The following is a 7,942-nucleotide window of genomic DNA, read 5'->3' as shown; positions in this document are numbered from 1 at the left end:
CTGGGGATCTGCTGTTTTGAAAAGGACATCTGTATATAACAGCTGCTTTTGATCGCTGGAAAGATAAAGATTACACCTTCTTAATCACTTGTTCTCAGATAGCCCCTCTGTGGAAAGATGATCTACACATTGAAAGTATGAGTATAGCACCTTCCAGAAGGTCCTTCTTCCCCTCCCTTGCCGTGGACTTCCCTGAGCCCTGACTGCTCGCAGAGCCCAAGTCATGAGGGGACCTTCCAGAGAAGAACAACCACAGTCAGCCCTTAGTGTGTGTTTCCTATGTGCCAAGCATCTGCCACTCCTCTTTTTATTAAGTCCCAACAATGATGGTGTACCCATTTTCACATGAAGAAACTGAGATTCAGGAAAGGAAAGTCACTAGCCCATGGTCGCAGTCAATAAGGGATGGAATGGAAATTCATACCCAGTCATGTGTCCCTGCATGCCATCCTCCTCTTGGCTGCCCTTGAGGAGTGAGTACACAATGGAAAAGGAGGAATCAGAAATCCTGCTTGGGTTTTTAAAAGTATATATCTTGATCATTTTTTTAAATGTTTATTTATTTATTTTGAGAGAGAGCAGGGGAAAGGCAGAGAGAGAGGGAGAGAGAGAATCCCAAGCAAGCTCCGTGCTGTCAGCACAGAGCCTAACTCGGGGCTCGTTCAGGTCATGAGATCATGACCTGGGCTGAAATCAAGAGTCGAATGCTTAAGCAACTGAGCCACCCAGGCACCCCTTGATCATTTGTAAATGTACAGTTCAGCCTTATTAAATATATTCACACTCTTGTGCAACCATGATAGTGTCCATATCCAGAAATTTTTCACCTTGCAACACTGAAACTCTGCACCCGTTAAACACTAACCCCTCACCCTTCCTCCTCCTTCACCCCATGCAATCATCATTCTACTTTCTGTGCCTATGAATTTGACTGTATTCAGTATATCATATAAGTGGAGTAATATGTATTTGTCTTTTGTGACTGACTTATTCCACTCAGCCAAGGTTCATCCATGTTGTAGCATGTGTCTGTATTTCCTTCCTTTTTAATGGCAAATAACACTCCATTCAAGGTACACACCACGTTTTGCTTACCCATTCATCCACTAATGGACACTTGGGCTCTTTCCACCTTTTGGCTGTTGTGAATAACACTGCTATGAATATTGGTGGACAATTACCTCTTCGAGACCATGATTTCAATTCTTTCGGGTATGTACCCGGAAGTAGACTTGTTGGATCACATGGTAACATTTATTAGGTTTATAATTTTAAAAATAAAAGTTTTTTTAAGTGAACGCTCACGTAGATTAAAAAATATTTAATACTGAGGCATGGAAGACAATACTGAAAGAAGACGATGGGCTTAAGGGGTCATTGAGGTCACCATGGGCTCCAGGAGCACCTGTTGGGCTGTGTGATGGCTGAGGGCAGGGGCCAACCTTGGAGCTTTATACTTCAGTCTACCCCATGCCCAACACCATGCCTGTTTTCTTGCAGGTGCACAGTATACATGGACTGAAGGAATGATTTCACCAGAACATCTAGGAAAGTGACAAATTTTCCCAAAGGTAACAAAAGGACTGCATGGAAGCAGTGCCCCAGTGACAATGGAGGACAGGACTTTATCGCTGGGTGACCTTGGGCACTTAACTTCTTGGGCCTTTGTCTCCTGTTACATGAGGACACTACCACTTGGTCTCATCATCGCAGGATTACTGTGAAAATTCACCATTCGTTTTTTCAACAAATATTGTATGCCTCCTGGCCCCGGGCTAGATCAAATTCTAAACAAGCATTCAATGAGCATTGCTTGAGTTTTCATTTTGTACCATTTTGCGCAGTATTTTTGTATTCTTTGGTTAGTTCTACACTGAAGTGACTGGTGTCGTTCCTTTGCCTTTAAAGCAAGGCTCTAAAAAGAAAGTGCTCAGGGCTTTCTGAGGGCTTCAAACATGACTTTCTTCTGTTAGCTCTATAAACCAGAAGATTGTCTCCCATGTCCTGCAGGAGAGAAGCCCTGGGTCAGGCGCTTCTGGGAAACTGCATTCCTCTGCTCTCTGAAGAACCCATCGGCTCGCCTAAGCCATAATGGGCATCTCCAGCTGCAAGGAGAAATTAATGAGGTGTGTGGGACAGTGATGGGAAAAGGTCAGCCTCTCCATCACTCCTGACACCGCTGCTAAGTGAAGGCCACGGAAGGGAGCTAGCTATAGGGTAAGAGAGAAGGACCAGAAAACAATATCCACTTCATTAGCTGGTGATTCCAAATGTGTGGAGAGAGGCCAAGGTCCAGCCTACGAACTGTGACGGGACATTCTTACAACACGGTGAGGTCTGGGCAAAGGCCAGCCCGAGAGAGTCCTCACTGCCTCTATCCAGTGGCATCCTGGGGACATTTTTCCTTTACCCTTTGCCTGCCTGCCTCCCCACACCTTCCTACCTTTCTTTTCTTTTCTTTTCTTTTCTTTTCTTTTCTTTTCTTTTCTTTTCTTTTATTCTTTTCTCTTTTTCTTTTTCTTTTTCCTTTTTCTCTTTCTTTCTTCCTCTTTCTCTCCCTTTCTTTCTCTCTCTCCCTTTCTCTTTCTTTCTCTTTCTTTCTTTCTGTCCCTCCCTTTTACCTTTCTTCCTTTCCTTTTAAAATTGTATTAATCTGACCTCTTTTTCTCATTATCCTCCTTTTCTTCCTTTGATCCTTTCTCTCAACCTGTGCCTCCAATCAATTTCCCTTTTTTTCCAACTCTTAAAAAATTCCTGAGAGGCAGGTATCTGATGGCATGTAGGAAGGTTTTCACTTCTAAAATAAAATAAAATGTAGCACTTTCGTGCATTAGAACAGGGGACCCAAAGCAGAGCTCACAAGGTGATACATTGCAGGGACAGGATGAAAACATGAGGTTTTATTTTCATGTTTGTGTGAATTCTGTGGGCTTTTTTAATATTCCTGCTTGCTTTATAATGAGCACAAAGTATTAGCCCAGTTGCACACATAGTAAGTGTATTGATTACTTAATACAGATAATGGGATTGAGGTGCTTGAACATTTTTATTTTAACTGAAAGGAATAATTGGGAAAACCATTTACAGATTACTGCTTTAAAGAAAAACCCCTTAAAAACTAATAGTTCAGGGGCACCTAGGTGGCTCAGTCAGGTAAGCATCCAACTCAATTTCGGCTCAGGGCATGATCTCATGGTTTGTGGGTTCAAGCTCCACACTGTCGGCATGGAACCTGCTTGGGATTCTGTCTCTCTCTCTCTCTCTCTCTCTCTCTCTCTCTCCCTCCACCCCCCCCCCCCCCGCCCTTCCTGTGCTCTCTCTCTCAAAAATAAATAAATAAACTTAAAAAAAAAACTAACACCTCATTCAACCATTCAACCCATTCCTATTAACAGTCAGTGCCTTTGACTACCCTCCGAGGGGATTTCTGGGCTCCCAGGGCCCCAAGCTGAGGGGATACTACAGGCTGAGAAACTACACCAAGCTTGATTTTCAGTTCTGTCACTGGAAAGCCTTCCCTGGAAAGACCCTTCAGTACCTCATGTCTCCCATATGCTCCTTCACTTGGCTGCCCTTTGACCTCTCTCCAGAACGTGCCATCCTCCGACCTGCTGTGGCTCCGCTCGCTCACCAGTTCTGTGGTGGGTCCCCCCACTCTTGCTGGAGTGAAAGCTCTGTGAGGCCAAGCCTTCCTCGGCTTTCCTCCCTGCTGCCCCCCGGAATGAGAACTGTGCCCCCCACACATAGACACTCAGCGAGCACACAAAGTGCCGCCAATGGGACCAAACAGGGCTTGAGGGCATTCCCTTAGAAATGGGGTCATGGATCTTCTCTCTCTCCTCTGTTTTATCATTAGTCTTCTGAAGGCTAATTTCACAGCAACTGTGATGCTTAATTTCGCTGAGTTAGAACTGGCCAGACCGAACTCCTTGAGGGTAGGAGCTCTACCTCTAAGGTCTCCAAGCTCCCAGCATTTCACGTAGAGTAAATGCTTGATGGCTGTTTGTTGAATGAATAAGTGAATGTTGTCTGGGCCTTGGACATGCAGAAAGGTGGCATCAGCACAGAGAGAAAGTGGTTTGCCAGCAAGCACCTTACAGACTGCCGGCAGGGCAGGGCTCGTTCTCAGGACCACAGACCAACACAGAAGATTTAGAAAGCTTCTTTCCTGTGGCTTTAGATATTTACAATCCACTTAGAGGAGATAAAACAGAATCATGTAGCGTCTCCGAAAAGCTCAGAGTGGTTTCACGTTTCCCACAACCACAAAATGACAGGTTTAAGGAAGAGAAGGTAAATTCGTAGGCCCCACTGGTCAGTCCAGTCCATGAGTGCTGAGAACCTACTATGTGCTGGTGCTGCCTTAGGATCTGGCAACGCAAAGATGAATAAAACTGCAACCCTGCCTTTGAGGAACCCCCAGGCTAGACAGCTGGTGAGGTCATTTCAACCATGTGGGCAAAGAGCAGAGGGAGAGATAAGTGCAGAAGATACTGGAAGCAGAAAGGAGGAGCAGATAACCCCAGGGGTTCTCAACCTCGGCACTGTTGACATTTGGACCAGATAATTCTTTGTTTTGGGGGCTGTCCTGTGCGTGGCAGGGTGTTTAAGCAGCATCCCTGGACTCTACCTGCCAGGTGCCGTAGCAACCCCTAGCTAGGACAATAAAAAATGTCTCTAGACTACAGAAGTCGTGGGGCCCAGTGCAACATGAAAACGTGGGACCCTTTATTCAAAAAGCAGGGAAAACGAGTGTTATTGAAGATCCTGAAATATAAAGATTTTTCAATTCTTCAGTGATCTCTCTCTCTCTCCCTCTGCCCTCCCTTCCTCCGTCCCCTCCCCACACACTTTTTCTCTCCTCCCTCCCTCTCCCCTGTTTTTATTTGCTACTTCATGTCTCATTCCCTGGGGAATGGGGACACGCTACTGGGGTTAGTGCAAGCCCCCATAGGTGTCTGGGGACTGCTCTGTGACTCAGTGTGCAAACGTGCACTCCGTCACCAGCTGCCAGTTTCCCTCCTGACCAGTCAGCTGCCCAGGTCACGGTGCCCCATCTGTGGGCATGGAAATCAAGCCATGCATGTACCCTTTCCACCACTGCTCCTCTGACACAGACAGGCAACCCCCAGAGGTATTACAAGGATGTGGTTTGGTGAAGGCCTTACACAGCCGCCCGCCTCATGCTCCGTGGCATTGCCAGCTTGTGTCAGGGATGCTCCACCCTGAGATACCACACGGCCAGAGCAGCCTATCCCAGTCTCCCCGTGCCCACAGTCAGATCCCCTAAAGGCACAGAGGGAGGCAATGGCTGCCGGGTGAGCGTGGGGAGACAGGTCTGGCAGGGCTAGGGACACCAGGTTGTGCAGGAGCTGGACCTGAAATTCCATCCCAGAAAGTCAGGGAGGCGACAGGAGATGATTCCGGTGAGCTGAGGCTCCAAGCCCCTGGGGCCAGCTCTGACATCCCATCAGTCTTCACTTACAAAATAGAAACTCAAATGTAAAATGATTAAGAATTTCGGGACAGGGACTACAGTGCGTTAAACCCCAAGCACATCCAGGAACACCCTGCCAGACAATGCCAAATCTGCCCTAGGGGCCCAAACCAGCCTTGGCTGAGAACCACTAAACTCATTCCAGGCTTTGCTGGGGTTTCCTAAGAGAGTGAGCCATCAGCGGATCCCAGAAGGCCGTGGGGGGCCAGGAATCGCTAGAAGGAACAGAACTCATCAGGAAAGTTTCCTGTGGCGCATGAATTTTAAAGCAAGTTTTCAGAGGAGCTGCAGAATCTGGTTTGTGCTTGAAGCCTTTGCTCAGCCCTTCTTTCTGCCTGAAACACTCTCTGACTTCTTGTCAAAATCCTACTTATCCTTCCAGGGCTCTGAGCCCCTACAACACTTTGCTGGCTCCCCTATGATTATTAGCATTTGTTTCTATGATTAATTGTGCCAGGTGGTTTATGTATTTATCTTTCCTGCCAAATTCTACGCTGTTTTCTTTTTTTATAGGTGAAGAAACTGAGATTCAGAGCAGCCCCTCGCCCAATGTCACACCTAGGAAGTGGAAGAGGCAAATTTCAAACTCAGATCAGCCTGACTCCAAGCCCCATGCTGATTCCCCTGTTGTATCTGCCTCTTGGCTACAGATGTTAGAAGCCAGACAGCGCTATTTTGATTTCTAACTTGGTATGATCAGTAACCGGCTTTCTGAACCTCAAGCGCTCTGAGCATCAGCTGAGAAAACTAAAAGTAGGAGTAATATTACTGTCTCATGGGGCTGTTAGTAGGAGTAAGTGAGATGTCTTATGTAAAACAGTCAGCACAGGGCTTCTTATAAAGCCGCTCCATTCTAACTAGAAATAGAAGTATTTACATGTCTCTACGTCCCACTATATAAATCGAATCTTGCCCATCTCAGTGGCCGGACACCTACCCCAGCACCTGGCACGTAATGGGTGCCCAGTAAATGTTTGCTACACTGAGTCAGCAACCCTGCAATGCTCTTTACCCCCAGGCCTGGGAGCAGGGACTGTGTCTAGTCACAAGAGCATTGAAGGACACCATCCCCTCAGCGTGGGGTCCCGTGGTCACTGTCATGCCCAAGGTGCATGCGGTAGACAGCACTCCTGTCCAGACACAGAAGGCAGAGCGAGCACAGGGGCCACCAAGGGGAGGGGGGGCGGAGAGGAGACAGGTGGGGGAGGCACAGGGTAAATAAAGCAAGTGCCTGGCGGGTCCTGCCTCATAGACTGGACCCGGTGTCTTTCCCAGCACTCGTGCAGCTTTTCAGGAGTGGAGATGGGAGTTTCTGGGCGTGTCTTATTCTTAGGTCTTGTACGTGGGCCGCACTTTGTGTTACCTTGTCGTTACACAAACACAGTGTTGTGGAGAAAATGCTGGCTTCTAGATTCAGAAGACTTGGGTCAAGAGATGGTGGGTCTGCCACCTTCAGGGGGTCGGTCGGTTTTCCTCTCGGAGCCTCGGCTTCCTCATCTGTGAAACGGGAATGGTAATGCCTGCCTTGCCTTCTTTACGGGGCTGTTTTGAGGATCAAAGGAAAGGAGAGAGCTCTTTGCACACCACTAAACCCTGTTCAAGTATTACAGTTCTTTACGTGGCAGATATCTCCTTGGACAGGAAAGACTGATCTGTCTCTCACACACCTGATCACAAGGTGTCTCTCTGTGCCGAGACCATTCGGGGTGCTCCTACGTGCTCCCCCCTCGGTTTGGATGGGTGGAGGGTTTGGAAGTTGCCAGGAAGGGCCAGAAAAGAGGCACTGAGAACGCGGGATTAGAAGGTCCGTCATTCAGATCCCAGGTTCCGCTCCTTAACCATGTGTGGGTCTCTGGGCCAATCCTTCTCTCTCAGAGGTTCCATTTGCTCATCAATAAGGTGGGGTTGATACCACCTATCTCGTAAGTTCATGAGGAGAAGGGGAGAATATAGCAAGGGCACCTCACTAGCACTTATTTGAATATTAATCTGGAAACAGATTCCAAGGGATTTTAGTAAAGACTAGTGCTCTTCTTTTTTTTTCTAAATACATACCCGAGCCCACATCGTCCAGTAAACACTTATGGAGTACCTGCTGTGTGTTGGGCCCACTGCCAATCACTCTTCATGGCTGTGCTAGGAGGAGGAATAGATTATTGCTCTGGAATGAAGGCTCTCTGTGCGAGGTGTAGTATTTATTAGTTTAATATCGTACTAGGTTGCTAGTTTTTAATTTAATCTTTTACAAGCTACTGGGAACACCCTATTTCTAAAAATGACCCAGGAGAAGGATGTGGGTTGTTGAATCGAAATGAGGGAAATCTCTGCTACCCCTAGGAGTTTCCCCGACGAAGATCATCTGATAGCAGCATGTTTGGGAAATAGAAGCACAGAGTGGGAAGGGGTTTCTAGAAAGAAAGCTGAGGCCTGGGGTTGGTGGGATTT

The sequence above is a fragment of the Panthera pardus genome, unplaced genomic scaffold (assembly GCF_024362965.1).
Source record: "Panthera pardus isolate Hobbes unplaced genomic scaffold, ASM2436296v1 HiC_scaffold_3, whole genome shotgun sequence".
NCBI lineage: Eukaryota > Metazoa > Chordata > Mammalia > Carnivora > Felidae > Panthera > Panthera pardus.
The sequence above is the reverse complement of the archived record's forward strand: the minus strand, read 5'-3'. Positions refer to the sequence as shown.